Source organism: Schistocerca nitens, chromosome 9, assembly GCF_023898315.1.
Source record: "Schistocerca nitens isolate TAMUIC-IGC-003100 chromosome 9, iqSchNite1.1, whole genome shotgun sequence".
Classification (NCBI taxonomy): domain Eukaryota; kingdom Metazoa; phylum Arthropoda; class Insecta; order Orthoptera; family Acrididae; genus Schistocerca; species Schistocerca nitens.
The window spans coordinates 200,808,371-200,826,811 of record NC_064622.1 but is presented as its reverse complement, the minus strand read 5'-3'; positions in this window follow the sequence as shown (position 1 = coordinate 200,826,811).

Below are 18,441 nucleotides of genomic sequence, written 5' to 3'. Positions count from 1 at the left end.
ATAAATAAAAATTTTGTTTCTCTACTAAATAATCAGATAGCTGTGTAATTCTGTGTTGGAGAAATATGGTACCGATGTGTAAAGTTGTATAAGCAAATACCGTATTAGCTAGGGCTCCTTGTGCTTGCCACACACATGGTACACAAAGTAAGCGTGTACCCCCCTGAGGATTAATGTAATTACACCCTCAGGTGTTACAGATTATTGCAATGGAATGAGATCTATCACGTAAAAACTTTTTATCATTGTACTTCAAATATCTTTAAAAATAAATGTTTTAAGTACAAAATTAATCACTCAGATACGTGTACTGTAGCACTAAACTGTGCGTCTTGTTGTAAGATAATCTCTGTAGAAGTGTCGTAGTTATCGTCCTCCGAAAGCTAAGTTCTGCAGAAGTCAATGTACTTACCTCATGATAAACAAAAGTGAAATGCTTTGCGTATAGATATCTTAGTTATTACGGTTATTGCCGTGATGAAGAAAGTACTGTGCTGTAACGTATTGTTGTGCTACGGAAAAGGCTGTCTCCTTGTAGCTATACCACAGAAGTTACTACTAAAACATGTTTTACTTTCCAGAAGAATTCAGAAAAACTGTGCAGATATAAAACAGATACACCGCAAAAGCAACATTGTAAATTGTCACTCATTAGTAGCGTCGTGATAATATCGTGTAGCTGTCACATAAACTAACCACTGTGTCATCTGGTATCTCACAGAAAGTACTTTAATTCCAGAATGTATTTTCAAGTAAACCAAAATGTTGCATTAAAATCTCATTACACTACTGGTAAATGTTCTAAGTATGTGAGCCTTATAGTCGTTACGTAATCGTGCAACTAACAAGCAAGAATGTACACACACAATAACACTGTGTCGTCTGTTCACAATAACAATGCATTCGTAATTTCTGTTTAAATAAGTTCTCTTGGTTCTTGACTGGATATTCAACTTCAAACATTGTTGCATGTTAACAGTTTCTCAGAGTGACAAATTGTACTAGTAGTGTGAAGTGAAAAGCTTTATGACAAAGACTAAGTTAAAAATCAGATTATCTTTCAATAAACGGTTTTACATGTGAAATGTGGTGCAATCCTTTACTCTATAGTGCGAAGAGTTTCAACTTCAGCGCAATTATCATGTGGTATACGTCGGTAAGGAATGCTAAAATTTTTCTCAAGGTTAGCGGCTATGTTATTTTTCTCTGAGCCAGCCGGCGCACGTGGCTGCCTGCGGTGCAAGTCATTGTATGTCTCTTTGTTGGCGTGCGTCGTTATTGGGATTAGGAGACCTAACTTCTACAAATTCACCTTGTCGAGAGTGCCCTGCTCTGTTTGAATCCCGCCAGTTCTGATAAAATTCAGGTCTGTCGTTATGATTATATAGTCTGTCGTCATGTCGGTAGACTCCATAGTTTCTTTCTTGTCGGTCACGTGGTGGAGAATTTCTCCATGAATCGTAACTGCGCGCTGAACTGTTGCGTCTGATATTTTTCTGTCTCCCTTGATAATAATAGTTCTGGTTACCATATTGTCTGTTTCTATGATTGTCTCTGTCATATTCATTACTACGGAAATGCGAACTTTCTCTGTAACTATTACTCTGCCTGTGGTTGTCATACGGGTGGTGTCTGTTTTGGTCACGATTTACGTTGTAAGAATAGCCTTGTCGTGTATTATTTCTGTTATCGCGGAATTGTGACAGATGTGACCTGTAATTGTTGTGCTCCTGTTTTCACGTTCCGCGATTATCAGTGTCAATTTCCAGTTCTTGTAACAGTCCCTGAAAAGCTTCAATGCCGTCTTTGCAACGTCCTACCAAAATAATATGTCGTAAATGTTCAGGTAATTTGATTAAGCAAATTCGGATGAGTTCTGAGGGGCTATATGGGTTTGACAGGTACTAATTCTTGTGCAACATGTCTTCAAAATATTTCACAAGACTGGAGAATTCAGATTGTTCGAAATGTTTCATCGTTATGATACTATGTTTTACTCGGTCTTGTGTAGCTTGAGACCAATAAGCTGAGAGGAAGGCATGATAAATTTCTCCTTCACTGTGACAATCGTGAATGACCGATCGCATTCTTACAGCTGGTTCATTCTCTAAGTAGCCACACATAAATTCTAATCTGTGCTGCAATGACCAGTTGGGAGGAAAACAATGAGAGAATTGATGAAGCTATGCTCGTGGATGAATGTCGTTGCCAGAATTCTTAAATGTTTTGAATTTACGTGTAGTAATGAACAGCTTATAGTTAAAATCATCGTGTCGGCGAGTCGCATATCGCTCATTGTTATTTCGTTTCGGCGGTTCCATCTCAAAATTCAATGCGCCTTGCCAAATTCTTTCATAATTTCCGAAGTGTCCAGTGTTATTATTTTGTGGTTGCTCCGTATTTCTATGTACCTCTTCCCATAATGGAGCACGAGTGTCCTCTGAAATATGTAATTCTTGTATTACTTGTGCCAACTGATCTTGTACTTCCCGGATTTCTCTTTTGTACTGGGTATTGATTTGATTTTGAGTTTGTTTGAATTTTCTAATTTGTTCATACTCTTCAGTGTCAGTGAAAGCTACAGGTCTTGTGTCATTCAGATCATCATCTACCATTGTAGATAAGTTAGTGAACTGATCTGAAAGTTCGGCTACTTTATCCGATAGTGAAATTATTTCCTCTGTGTGTTTTTCCGAACCAAGTTTCAGAGTGTCCATTTGTGTTGAAATCGTATCTACTGTGTCCTTTAAGTTTTCCTGAGTTTTTGCAAGTTGAGTAACCGAATCGGTAGATGCCACTGAGTCAATTTTAGCTTGCAAGGTCTCATGATTTTCATGAACAATAATTTGCAGTTCTTTTAAGGCTGCTTCGTGATTCTGTAATGCATTTTCATGCCGCGAAAAAATAGGTTGAAAATGCTCACAAATTTGTGTTTTTACGTCGTTACAGGCTTTTTGACATTACGATCCAATGATATGTAACTCAGTAGTTGAATCTTCACGTGTTTGTTCAAGTGTGATGTCTAACTTTCGAAGGTTTTGCCGTGTTTGTCTCTGATTTTGTTCCATTGTGTCTAACTGTTGCTGTGTTTGTCTCTGATTTTGTTCCATTGTGTCTAACTTTTTAAGCTTTTGCTGTGTTTGTCTCTGATTTTGTTCCATTTGCTGCATTAATTGCAATAATAATGTATTAGTGTCAGGAATGTCTTTCTCTATGCATTTTGGCAGTGCATTTTCACCAGCAACATTCACGTTTTGACAAGCAGAAAATGTGTCTTGACTCATTTGATAAAACGGTGAGGAGTCAAAACCTGAGTCTACAGTATTTGCAATATTGTGTTCTGTCATTTAGGATTCCTGAGGCGAACTGTTGCCGACCGATCGATCGATAATGCTTCCCTGTTCAACAATTCTTTCACTGCCTACACCATTATTTGCAGCCCGCTCCATTTCCTTATGAACAATTACCAAATTACTACTTTGAACATTAGTTAATTCATTACTCTGTCGCGCCAACACACTGCTTTCGTCTTCACTGTCATTTCTCAGTTTACTTTGAAGCCTAGTATTACGTTTCTCACACGCCATTATTGTCACAATATTTCACACGACAACACAGAAAAGCACAATTTGAAGAGCAAAATAACAAAACACATTAACATAGCATTGAAAATAATATCTAGTTAATTGCAAGCGCAGCTGCGAAATACTTGGTGCTAATCTACATGCATGTCACAACTGTGTACAACAATGAAAAACTACAACTACAAAGGAAATTCTCTCTATAATTACGCGCTAACAATAAACAAAAGCTACACTAATTACACAAACTACAAGAAAAAATCCGAAGATTCCAGTGAGGTATCCTCGGCTAAGGGTCGACATATGAAACGTCCCCTTTGAAAAATTATACATGACTGTGCTTAAACTGACACATAATATTTTTTTAGCGTAACGCAATCTGACTTTCAATTATCCCTACAAAAGAATGGCCCTGACTAAAATTAACTTATACCTTTCACAAATCACTTACCTCACAAAAATCTTCGTTACTCGAACTACTGCAATACAACGAGCGCCACTACTGCCAGCTAAATAAAAGATTCAAACTACGGAAGGCACTAACTACTGATAGGCATAGTTAGCCAATGAAAGATTTTAATAGAGAACAAACAATGTAATTACCTTAATAGTCATAATATATATATAGCAGTTCATGACATCCAGTCTTGCCGGCCACGGTGGTCTCGCGGTTCTAGGCGCGCAGTCAGGAACCGTGCGACTGCTACGGTCGCAGGTTCGAATCCTGCCTCGGGCATGGATGTGTGTGATGTCCTTAGGTTAGTTAGGTTTAAGTAGTTCTAAGTTCTAGGGGACTGATGACCACAGCAGTTGAGTCCCATAGTGCTCAGAGCCATTTGAACCATTTTTTAACATCCAGTCTTACAAATTTCAAAACTCCGCCATCTCTCTCCCAACATCCACCACTGCTGGTGGCTCACCTCCAACTGCGCAACGCTACGCGCTGTTAACAGCCAACTGCCCAATGCTACAATGGCAGACAACACTGCAAACTAGCCACAGACTGCACACAGCACAGCCAGTGATTTTCATACAGAGCGCTACGTGGCGTTACCAATAAAAAAACCTAAACAGCCTACTTACAACACTACTGGCCATTACAATTGCTACACCAAGAAGAAATGCAGATGATGAACGGGTATTCATTGGACAAATACAGGGTGTTACAAAAAGGTACGGCCAAATTTTCAGGAAACATTCCTGACACACAAATAAAGAAAAGATGTTATGTGGACATGTTAGAGCTCATTTTAGTTTCGTCAGTATGTGATCAAATTGTAAATTTTCACAATCAACATGTGTGGGCTGACGAGAATCCGCACGCAATTGTGCAGTCACGTCATCAACACAGATTTTATGTGAACATTTGGGCAGGCATTGTTGGTGATGTCTTGATTGGGCCCCATGTTCTTCCACCTACGCTCAATGGACCACGTTATCATGATTTCATACGGGATACTCTACCTCTGCTGCTAGAACATGTGCCTTTACAGGTACGACAGAACATGTGGTTCATGCACGATGGAGCTGCTGCACATTTCAGTCCAAGTGTTCGTACGCTTCTCAACAACAGATTCGGTGACCGATGGATTGGAAGAGGCGGACTAATTCCATGGCCTCCACGCTCTCCTGACCTCAACCCTCTAAACTTTCATTTATGGGGGCATTTGAAAGCTCTTGTCTACGCAACCCCGGTACGAAATGTAGAGACTTTTCGTGCTCATATAGTGGACGGTTGTGATACAATACGCCATTCTTCAGGACTGCATCAGCGCATCAGCGAATCCATGCGACGGAGGGTGGATGCATGTATCCTCGTTAACGGAGGACATTTTGAACATTTCCTGTAACAAAGTGTTTGAAGTCATGCTGGTACGTTCTGTTGCTGTGTGTTTCCATTCCATGATTAATGTGATTTGGAGAGAAGTAATGATATGAGCTCTAACTTGGAAAGTAAGCGTTTCCGGACACATGTCCACATAACATTTTTTTCTCTTTGTGTGTGAGGAATGATCCTGAAAGTTTGGCCGTACCTTTTTGTAGCACCCTGTATATTATACTAGAACTGACATGTGACTACATTTTCAGGCAATTTGGGTCCATAGATCCTGAGAAATCAGTACCCAGAACAACCACCTCTGGCATTAATAACGGCCTTGATACGCATGGGCATTGGGTCAAACAGAGCTTGGATGGCGTGTACAGGTACAGCTGCCCATGCAGCTTCAACACGATACCACAGTTCATCAAGAGTAGAGACTGGCGTATTATGACGAGCCAGTTCCTCGGCCACCATTGACCAGACGTTTTCAATTGGTGAGAGATCTGGAGAATGTGCTGGCCAGGGCAGCAGTCAAACATTTTCTGTATCCAGAAAGGCCCGTACAGGACCTGCAACATGTGGTCGTGCATTATCCTGTTGAAATGTAGGGTTTTGATGGGATCGAATGAAGGGTAGAGCCACGGGTCGTAACACATCTGAAATATAACGTCCACTGTTCAAAGTGCCGTCAATGTGAACAAGAGGTCACCGAGACGTGTAACCAATGACACCCCATACCGTCATACCGGGTGATACGCCAGTATAGCGATGACGAATACACGCTTCCAATGTGCGTTCACCTCGCTGGCGCCAAACACGAATGCGACCATCATGATGCTGTAAACAGAACATGGATTCATTCGAATAAATGACGTTTTGCCATTCGTGCACACAGGTTCGTCGTGGAGTACACCATCGCAGGCGCTCCTGTCTGTGAGGCAGCGTCAAGGGTAACCGCAGCCATGGTCTCCGAGCTGATAGTCCAAGCTGCTGAAAACGTCGTCCAACTGTTCGTGCAGATGGTTGTTGTCTTGCGAACGTTCCCATCTGTTGACTCAGGGATCGAGACGTGGCTGCACGATCCGTTACAGCCATGCGTATAAGATGCCTGTCATCTCGACTGATAGTGATACGAGACCGTTGGGATCCAGCACGGCGTTCCGTATTACCCTCCTGACCCCATCGATTCCATATTCTGCTAACAGTCATAGGATGTCGAGCAAAGCGAGCAGCATTGTCGCGTTACGATATACCGCAATTGCGATAGGCTACAATCCGACCTTTATCAAAGTCGGAAACGTGATGGTACGCATTCCTCCTCCATACACGAGGCATCACAACAACGTTTCAACAGGCAACGCCGGTCAAGTACTGTTTGTGTATGAGAAATCGGTTGAAAAGTTTCCTCATGTCAGCACGTTGTAGGGGTCGCCACAGGCGTTAGCCTTGTGCGAATGCCCGAAAAGCTAATCATTTGCATATCACAGCGTCAGTAGCACGTCATCTTCGAGGTGTAGCAATTTTAATGGCCAGTAGTGTAAATACTGCGCTCCGAAGTATTAAGATGGTATCGGCTCATTTCTTGTCTGAAACGGTACAGTGCTGTCACTGCAGTGTCTGTTCTGGTTCAGCAGTGTCCGAATTCTGTACCTCCTCTAGCGCAGCCGCAGGAAAGCTTAAGCCGGTTGGTTGTGCCTGTTGATGAGGCCAGTGTTAACGGATGTGCCTTCGAAGTGGATTGGCGATCGCTGTGGAAGGCGCGTACTTTTAAGGTGCTCTTGTGTGAAACCAGTGCAAATCCTGATTACCAGTAATTCTGCCGCTATTCGAAAACTGATTTTAATTCGGAAGTGTCATTATAATCACTGTATGAATCAAAAGCTGTCCGTTTCACCTTACAGCAAATTGGCCTTGCTTAGGTGAGTCTGCATTTTCTTAATTACCTAGTGCTTTCGTCGATTGACTTATGTTATTAAATACTGATCCCCTGCCTCCTTTGGTTGTAGTTACATCAGAAAAGTGGAGTAGTGGTTTCATTGATTTTCATTTTCTTGGGTGGCTGTTTAAAAATAGAATTATGTTGGCGATAAGAACCACGACAGCTGCCCTTGTTGAGAATTGTTAAAAATATCCTTGCTCTCTCTAGCTGATTAAATGCAAGGTTCGTTGCCTTATTCTGATGCTTCCTAGAGCTTGGCGGCTAGGCGAATACCGCCACACTTGGCCGTGAAACTATTGTTTCTTTCTGTGTTGTAGAGTGGGATCTGGTTCATCGCTGTCGTGTTGGACGCTGCCTCAGGCGTTGTAGCAGTCCTGACTGCACTGCACTGCAGTCAGGTGGGCCCTGCTCTCTGAAGGGTGCCATAGTGGAATGGCACAATAAATGATGTGTTGCATGTTGCCAAGAAAATGCTCTCTCTTTAAATTACATAGTTTGTAAGTCATATTGTTTTAAGTTAAAGCATTAAAGAGTTCCGATCCTACTGGGCCCATCCGGCCAGAGGTTTGATAAATTAACGTGTTGCCTAAATGACTTTCCCCGCAGTAATTTTGATTGAATGAATTTTTCAGAATTGTATTTTGCTTAAATTTCCCCTTTCGGAAGCGCTGGTTATATCATTGTTGCTTATGATTTAAGAAATTATTATTTTTGGACTTAAATTCTGAATTTAGTTGGAACATAATTTTAGTTACGACACGTCGCTGCCCTCTCGCATTAAAAATGTGTCACGTATGATTGTTAATTTGCTATGAACTAAGAAATATGTATACATTCATACATATTTTGAACTCAAATTTTTGTAGATTGAATTTTTTTATGGGCTAAACACCGGCTGTTATAATCTGGATGTCGACGTTACTACCAGTGTGTAGTACACTTATCTTTTGTTGAATAATAAAAATTTTTACATACTTTCGTGAATTGGATTCGGATATTCCACTACATCAGCCCTGTGCCCTGTTTTCAGCTAATAACAATGAGTCTAATATTCCAATTTTACATAAAGAAATTTAATTTCTTTTGTTTAGGATGCTAGAATATTTTCACCAATGTTCTAAAGCGTTTTGATGGTTGGGTACAGTTCCTGTACTGAGCAGACATGACCGAGAGCTTTCCAACGAATGCTGTTTCTCATACGCTCAAGCGTGTCCTGGATAACGTGAAGCACTGCGTCGTGTATGCTACACATGTCAGGGACATTTAACAAATTTTTTTTTATTATGAAAAGGAATGGGCATCAGGAAATATCCGTCTTCTGCGGCTCACCAGTAAATACAGCAGCAAGTTCACGATGCAGCTTTAAAATACAGTTAAAACTCCTAAATAACGAGTTATCGTATTTTGTAACCACACCAAATAGCATTTGTCAAGAATGTTGCATTCCGAGCTGTAATGGGAAGAAATATGTTCTACAGACAATAAGAACGGCACAAGAGGTGCTGCATTAACTCATGCATATCACCTGGTGGCTCAACCTTAGCAAATCACTCGTTCATCAGCACGGGAAGGTAAACACGCAGTTCAGTACTAAGAAACCAAGTAAAAGTACTCGGTTCCTTCTAAGGAGACAGCATCATCGAAAGGGCTGTGGAAACCAGTCTTCCACGAATCATCATCCCATAGTGGCAATGGGGACAAAAACTGAAATATATGCTTCCCTAGGTCTGTAATGGAATAGATTGTTACATTTTACGCATCATCTCTCTTCCAGCTATAACAGCTGTTTTAATGCAACCGCTGCATAGTTAGGTGACATAATGATTTGGTCTCTATGTCAACCAGAGCTCAGTTGCAACCGCCGCTTCTTAGGCTTATATAGGTAGCTCATATATGAACTACTTACTCTGCGGTGTTGGTTGATCATTTAGCACATCTCTCAGATGCTACAGAATTTATACGCGGTGATACACAGCGATAGACCACTCTCCATTAAATCATACAAATTAAGAGAAAACGAAGTCGCACAAATGAAATGGGTGTGTATAATTAAATTTCCAGGGTCGGACAATTAAGCATGAAAATATGGGCGCGACGTCTCACACGGACACGTTGGTAATAGGATCCATCAAACCATGGAATGAAACTGAGGGTCTCTATAGCAAACTGATTTATTGCTAAATGATAGCAAAAATCTTTTATCCGCTGAATCAAGAATACAATCAGTTATCAAGGGAATAAGAAACTGAAAAAACCAGAAATAGAAAACAAGTACGACAGCCTTCGTACAAATAGGCAGATACATTATGCGTATGATACAAAACAGTGTTTGCAGATGTGGCCAACGACTGGGGACCTAGACTTCTGTAAAAGAATGATCGATCATCAGTAGCCTCAAAAATGGTTCAAATTGTTCTGAGCACTATGGGACTTAACTTCTGAGGTCATCAGTCCCCTAGAACTTAGAACTACTTAAACGTAACTAACCTAAGGACATCACACACATCCAAGCCCGAGGCAGGATTCGAACCTGACACCGTTGCGGTCGCGCTGTTCCAGACTGTAGCGGCTAAAACCGCTCGGCCACTTCGGCCGGCTAAGTAGCCTCCCCTAAGCGCATAGAAGGCTCAGCTAACTGTCTCCGAAAATTATATCACCAAAATGCAACCTTGACGCAAGATAAATGGTTTCTTAAATTTTATTATTTTTTAAATGGAAGTACTGCCATTCAGCTGTATACACCGTTTATTCTACTGTATCATGATTTCGGTCTTTGGCCAGTTTGCTTGCCAAAACGGTGGGCATGACCAGACTTCTATCAAGCAAATTATCATCGAAATATTGGTTATGTAATCCAGGTGTCAAACAAGTTTAATATGTACTGATCATAACCAACGTTGCGATGATTGAAAATGGCGAAGGCTAAAATCATGATCGTTCAGTAGAAAAACGTTCTATATAGTCAAATGGCGGAACTTTCATTTAAAAAGTATTATACGACTGTGGCCTCAAACCATGATAAAATAATCAATATAAACGACTTCGCATTTGCTTTGGCTGGGTCAATGCTGATATGGCCATGCTCACAATGTTATGACGCATGACAATAAGGGATCGCTGCAGCAATCACTGAGAAGGTCAGGCCTCGAATTTGACTTATGTTCTATGTTCGAGACGTCTCACTGTCCAGTTCTGAGATGAAGCAAACTGTACTTGATGATGCCTATGATGCAAATGCTCACTAACCTGCCCTAAGGCCTATGAGGTCTGTGGAGCAAGTATTTTCTTAATTCCTCTACAAAACTTAGCTGGTTTTGCCAGCACCAGAATCTTGCTGACCAATAGCTACAGCTCTTTCGAGTGCTGGCCAATGACAGTTTAATAAATATGCTAACAAATTCCCTATTATTATGGATTCTACCACGGTTAACCAAAGCAGTACTTGCGCCTTTGGAGTGCAGTAGAAGATTTCTGGTTATGCCCAATGAGAAGGTGCGTAAGTACACATATGTGAGAACTCTCCTGTGTAATAAAAATAATTGTTATATGCCAATCATGGGCCTCCTTGCTAAATTTCAAACAAAAATTACAGTTGGACTCATTCTAGTCTTATGTACAGGCTCCTACCAGTATCACGTTTTGTCTTTTAGATCTTATCTCTGGCAAAAGAGATTCTTTGCACTACATGCACAGTGAAACTTTACAACAGGCTGTGCGACCCTTGCTCGTCGCCATACTAGGTCCAGCTTTCAATAATGCTCTTTTCAGCGTGTAGCTGGCTGAGACTTGGGCTTTCAGGAGAGATACTTTTATGACATGTGCAGATCCTGTAGTGAATCGCCCCCTTCGCCAGCCAGCCAAAAGCCCCAGGCCGCAACACACCACATGGACCATTCACCTCGTCAAAAGGCAAAATGATGGAGCGAATTAGAACTGCAATCGTTCGCATATGTCATTATTGCTTGTAGTCATCATGTACAGTTGTAGATACGATTTGATTTACTAATGCATTGTGCCTACAAAAGTATTTAACAAGTTAAGAGAATGTTTTGGAGAAAACTGCCAAGAAAGGTTATTTGTGAGTCAATTAAAGTTTTTGTTTTAAGTTAGTACCCTGGACAGTATACTTAGGCTTGGGAAATCAGGATGTGGTTCACAGAAGACTGATAATTTGGCAGGACATTTTGTAAAGATCTAAGTATTAGTTATTGCAGTCAGACAATTGCAAAGCTGGAAGCCAAACATAGCTCACAACTGCAGTAATTTATGAACCAGAATATCTGATAAGTGAACTAAGATTAGTCACGTAAGAGCATATTTACGATTTTCATTTTATTCTCAACCTGATAACTTTATGGAAATTCACTTGAAGGACTTCCCACTATTGCTACACTTCTTGATACTTCACTACCCTAATATCAAATATTCCAGGTTAAACTTGTAAATTCGTAATATTGGAAGGTCAAAGAGTTCAAATAGCTCTGAGTACTATAGGGCTTAACATCTGAGGTCATCTGTCCCCTAGAACTTAGAACTACTTAAACCGAACTAACCTAAGGACACCACACACATCCATGCCCGAGGCAGGATTCGAACCTGCAACCGTAGCGATCGCGCGGTTCCAGGCTGACCCGCCTAGAACCGCTCGGCCACTTCGGCCGGCTTGGAAGGTCAGAGATGACTATGTACCAGTTACTATATACCACCTCTGTAGCATTGTATTCAGCTGAGATTTTATCTCCAAGTTTCCAGTCAATATTATGATTAATCTAATTGTAAAATCTCAAATCATCTTTATTTACGAAACATTCGAAGAAATTTATTACACCAACACAGTTCTCTTCAACACTTTAAACAGTTTTATTATACAGAGCTACATTCTTTTGCCACATAAGAAATTCGTCAGCAGTTATCTTAAAGTAATTGTGGCTAATACTCACGCTATGACGGCAAAATACGCTGCAAGTGCCACACTTCCGCCCTGTGCCACACGTGACTTCGGTATCTATCGGCACAGACGGGAAACAAAGAGTTACTGAATTGGATACTTGTGGGATTTTAATATTAGTCTTCCCTTGTGTAACTTATTATAATGGTATATTTAGCAAACACAAACGTGAGGTGCATTTCTTCCATTGCCTGATGATATTTATTCCTGTTTCATGCCTGATGCTTTACAAGATAACAACTGCTGAAGATAGGAGGACAAACGGAAATAGTTTACAAACAGTAACTATCCAACAGGGCGATCTGTAGGCGCTGTTATGTGGCACAACTGTCATCAACGTGCTCTATGCTCGCCTTCGTAGCTCTGTATGCAATACAGAGATAGGTCCCCACAAAAATCCGCCGATTACTTACCATTAATTGGCACTCGAACCCTATAACACGTTTAGCTCAGATTTTACTAGGCACCGTTGAACACATCTTTTTCTTTCCAGCACTTTTCTATGGCCGGCCGGAGTGGCCGAGCGGTTGTAGGCGCTACAGTATGGAACCGCGTGACCGCTACGGTCGCAGGTTCGAATCCTGCCTCGGGCATGGATGTGTGTGATGTCCTTAGGTTGGTTAGGTTTAAGTAGTTCTAACAAGGGAACCTCCCCATCACACCCCCCTCAGATTTAGTTATAAGTTGGCACAGTGGATAGGCCTTGAAAAACTGAACACAGATTAATCGGGAAAACAGGAAGAAGTTGTGTGGAACTATGAAAAAAATAAGGAAAATATACAAACTGAGTAGTCCATGCGGAAGATAGGCAACATCAAGGATGATCTGGTCTCAGTAGCGCCGTGGTCCCGTGGCTAACGTGAGCAGCTGCGGAAGGAGAGGTCCTTGGTTCAAGTCTTCCCTCGCGTAAAAAGTTTAATTTTTTATTTTCAGACAATTATCAAAGTTCAGGTACTCACACATAATCGACTTCTCTCCAAAATTCCAGGACATGTTCAGATTTGCTTGGACATATGCAGAATTTGACAGTCTACACACGGAAAAATTTGAAAACGTTAAAAACATCTGTTTTGACAGAGCACAGGGAAAACTGAGCGACTGTGAAACTGTTGCATTCATTTGTTGCAGTTTATGTGACAAACTCTTATGTTTTCATCACTTTTTCGGGAGTGATTATGACATCCACAAGAAAACCTAAATCGGGCAAGGTAGAAGAATCTTTTTACCCATTCGCCAAGTGTACAAGTTAGGTGGGTCGACAACATATTCCTGTCATGTGACGCACATGCCGTCACCAGTGTCGTATAGAATATACCAGACGTGTTTTCCTGTGCAGGAATCGGTTGACCTATGACCTTGCGATCAAATGTTTTCGGTTCCCATTGGAGAGGCACGTCCTTTCGTCTACTAATCGCACGGTTTTGCGGTGCGGTCGCACAACACAGACACTAAACTTATTACACAGAACAGAAACGTGAATGAACGAACTGACAGATCATAACTTTGCGAAAATAAAGAAAGTAAAAATTTTTGCTCGAGGGAAGACTTGAACCAGGGACCTTTCGTTCCACAGTTGCTCACGCTAACCACGTGACCACGGCGCGACTGAGCCCAGCATCTCCTTGATGTTGCCTACCTTGCACATGGACTACTCAGTTTGTATATTTTGCTTATTTTATTCATAGTTCCACACAACTTCTTCCTGTTTTCTCGATTGATCTGTGTTCAGTTTCTCAAGGCCTATCCACTGTGCCAACTTATAACTAAATCTGAGGGGGGTGCGATGGGGAGGTTCCCTTGTAAGTTCTAGGGGACTGATGACCTCAGAAGTTAAGTCCCATAGTGCTCAGAGCCATTTGAACCACTTTTGAACTGTTCTATGGTTTCGTGATTGGGGGGGGGGGGGAACATTCGCTTCTATTTTATCCTATTTGTGTAAAGTGATTAAGTGTGTCAGGGCAACATTTCTTTGTCGTTGCCTTACCATTTGAAGACGCTGAAGCCGCCCAACGTGGCGTCACCTGAAATCAGATTTCCAACCCGGCGCTCGAACTTCTCCGGATGGGGCCTCCAGACCAACAATGTCATACGATCATTTCAATTCATTTCATCGCATAAGGCAAATCCCTGTTAGTGATATCGTCGACGATGGAACGCTAGACCCTAGCTTTATTAGTTTTCCTCGTTGTCTTTGTCCATCCAAAATGATATGGTTTAAGAATTCACCGTGGCCTGCGCTGCTGCCTGTACACTAAAACCACCTATGGCGGCTCTCTCGCCTTTTCCCTGCTTCTGGCTAAAGGTTCAAATGGTTCAAATGGCTCTGAGCACTATGGGACTCAACTGCTATGGTTATCAGTCCCCTAGAACTTAGAACTACTTAAACCTAACCTAAGGACATCACACACATCCATGCCCGAGGCAGGATTCGAACCTGCGACCGTAGCAGTCCCACGGTTCCGGACTGCGCGCCTAGAACCGCGAGACCACCGCGGCCGGCCTCTGGCTAAAGTCTAACCTCGTGTTTGATAGTATAGTCTCTTTCTGATTTTCTCAATGTCCCTCCTCCAATGCGACACAGAATCCATATTTCATGGATCAACTGCTCGACGGTTTTCAAAATTGGTCAACATGCTCTGTCTCTCACGGTGGCATTTTGTTCGTTTTTCTGATGTCGGTTAATTGTCAGATTTTCGATACAGACAGTGGGGATTTTAGATTCTAGCCTTCAGTAGAGTATATGCCACAAACAAAACACTTTATTGAAAGAAAGTTATAACATGTGGGAGAGAACTGTATTTATATCGATGCATCTTAAAATTAGGTAAAAGCTGTAAAAGTTAGAAAATAGCTACGTACCTGGTGGACATTTCCACAGAGGTGACAGCCGGCCGGTGTGGCCGAGCGGTTCTAGGCACTTCGGTCTGGAACTGCGCGTCCGCTACTGTCGCGGGTTCGAATCCTGCCTCGGGCATGGATGTGTGTGATGTCCTTAGGATAGTTAGGTTTAAGTAGTTCTACGTTCTGGGGGAGTGATGACCTCTGATGTTAAGTCTCATAGTACTCAGAGCCATTTGAACCACTGAGGTGACAAGAGTCGTGGGGTAGCGTTATGCACATTTAGGTGGCGGTAATATCGTGTACACAAAGTAAAAAACAGCAGCTCTTTAGCGGAAGTCATTTGTATTCAGGTGATTTATGTGACAAGGTTTCTGTCTTGATTATGGCCGCACGGCGGGAATTAATAGGCGCTGAACGCGGAATGGTAGTTGGTGCCAGAGGAATGGGACATTACATTCCGGAAACCGTTGGGTAATTCCATGTTGCGAAACCATAATGTCAAGAGTGTGCCGAGCATACCACTCCCACATTTCAAGCTTAACCTCTCACCACGGACAACGCACTAGTGGACAGCCTTAACGACCGATAGCAGCGGTGTCTGTGTGGAGTTCTCAGTGCTAACAGCAAGCAACACTAACCGTAGAAATCAATGTGGGACTTACGACGAAAGTACCCCTAAGTACACTACGGCGACATTTGGTGTTAATGGGCTGTGGCAGCATACGACCCACGTGAGTGCCTTTGCTACCAGCACGACATCGTCTGCAGCACCTCTCCTGGGCTCTTGACCATATCAGCTGGACCGTAAACGAATGGGAGACTGTGGCCTGGTCAAATCAGGGTGTCGATTTCAGTTGGTAGGAGCTGATGATGGGGTTCGAGTTTGGCTCAGGTCCCACAAAACCATGGGCCCAAGTTTTTCAACAAGGCACTGTGCAAGCTGGTGATTGTTCTATACTGGTGTCGGCTGTGTTTACATGGAAGGGAGTGGTAGCTCTGGATGTTCGGCAGCTTGAAGATAATTTTAATCCATTCATGGACTTCATGTTTCCAAATAAACAACGGAATTTTTATGGATGACAATGCGCCACATCGAGTAGCTGCAGTGCTCCGTGAAAAAGGAAGTCCGACACGATTTAAAGAGGTATCCCATGACTTTTGTGACCTCAGTGTATACTGATGCGGTATTCAGATTTGGATGGTTAGCAAACTATTCTAGTGTTGCCCAGATTACTTTGGAAGTATACAGCTTTCCCGGAACCATGTTCTATTTAAAGGCGTCCTACCTAATGGCTGCCTGGGGGAACAAACATTTTCAATATTTCGCATGGTTATTGACTGAAATGAGTAGTTTAAAATGCTGTCATAAGCTTCTGATTAAGAGGTATGCTCATATGTTAAATGTTTAACAAAGCAAGATAATATTTACAATTAGAAGTTGTGTGTCTGTCTTGAGTCATTACAACTGATTGTGCGCAGGAATCCAGACTAAACGTAATTTCAAACTCCTAAGAAATTGTACTTTTCTCTTTCATACTCCTCTCCCCAGACAAAAAGGTGAAAGAAAAAAAACTTTAATTACAGTTGTGCTGTTCGTGCAGTCAAACTTCAGCGTGAGGAATGACGTTTAAATTTATTATTTCTTAACTACTGACTCCACTCGCAACTCAGTTTGTAAACAGTAGCCGTATATACGACTGAATGTACTCGCACCTGTAAATTATATCAACGTGCGACACATAGTTCTGGAGATATGACGTCAGAAATATTTAAATGTCGGGAAAACTAGCTTTTGTATAAAATGGCACGCAGTGAAACTTCAACGTGACGCGTGTTGTTGTAATTAAATTTTTTTTTACTGCTAATTCTGTTAGCAAGACAGTTTGTAGACAAAGTCGACATATATCAATGAATGTACCTGCAAATTGTAAGGCACGTAGTTGACGAGATATGACATCACAAACATTAAAATACGTATAAAACTAATTTTAGGTTAAAATTCAACGAAATTATCTAGGCTATATACATCGAGTATTTCATAGTTAGAACACGTAGTAGTTTCCAAAAAACATTAAGCGTAATTCCTAAACTTTTTTCTCGATTACGTAACTTAAGTCAAATGTGTAACACTTTAACTTATTTGTGGACAAACATTTAAGACTATTTTATACATTGAAGTTAGATTCTGAAATCTGGGGTTTGCTGATTTAACAGATTTGACGTATGATATTTGGGAATATTGATGGAATATTAAAACCAATGATCAGTTCCACCTGAAATCACTTAAATCTTTTAACGAAGCAATACCACTGCACAGTTCGTAGTTACGCTACATTCATTTACTTGCAAAATACACGTCATATATATTTTTACTTGAAAGGCGTAACAAACAAGTTAGACAAATTAAATTAGTAAGTTGTCACATAGCAAACGCCTTTGTGGGCGGTCGCTTCACTTTGGGCGGAGTGTATATTACGATCCATCTGCCTATGTTGACTGTTACAAAGCATCACTTGCGGACACGGAAGAAAATAAAGCATTCAATACTTTGAGTTAGTGCAGGGTTATAATGCAGTAAGTAAGAATATTTTTACTGTAAGAATTGATTCTATATTTACGCTGGCCCTATAACAGCTGTGAACACGCGAAGGGCTGTAGCTAGGACATTTTTAAGAAATTTCATGACTCAAAACCCCTGTCAGTGAAGCTGTATGATGGTCTCCCTAATGAAGATCACAACATTAAAAGTTAGTTTAATACATTTGCAATGTAATTATGTTGTATATTTCGGTCAAAAATCATATGCCTAGGACTCTCGTATCTTTACAAACGGAAAATTTCGAAGAAAAAACAACGTTTAACTGATCCAACATAAGGAAATTAGAACAATTGGTAATATTTCCGTATGTTCTTAAGAGATCATCTTTCCTAAGAGATAGTGAATTCAATGGTACGTGACAAGCATGTAATACACTCGCCAGCTGCCAGCTGTCTAGAGATATGAAAAGAGAAATAATTCTCGTACATGTACCGGGCGGAATTCTCGGCCGCTCTGTCTGCTCGCGGCAGGGATCGCGCTCGAGTTTCGGCCGTCAGCGATCGGCCCATCGTCAGCCTTGTGATACACGGCTTCCTGCCAGGGGTCGGCCTTCCGATTTGGGCCGGTAATCCTCAGCTTACTGTAAATCTTTCACTACGGTCGCTTCCGAGTACGGCGCCCTGGGATGAAATATACGGCGGCTCAGATACGGTTGCGGCGGGAGAGGAGCGGGTGGGGGGGTATAGGGCTCAGGTGAACCGCTGCGGACCT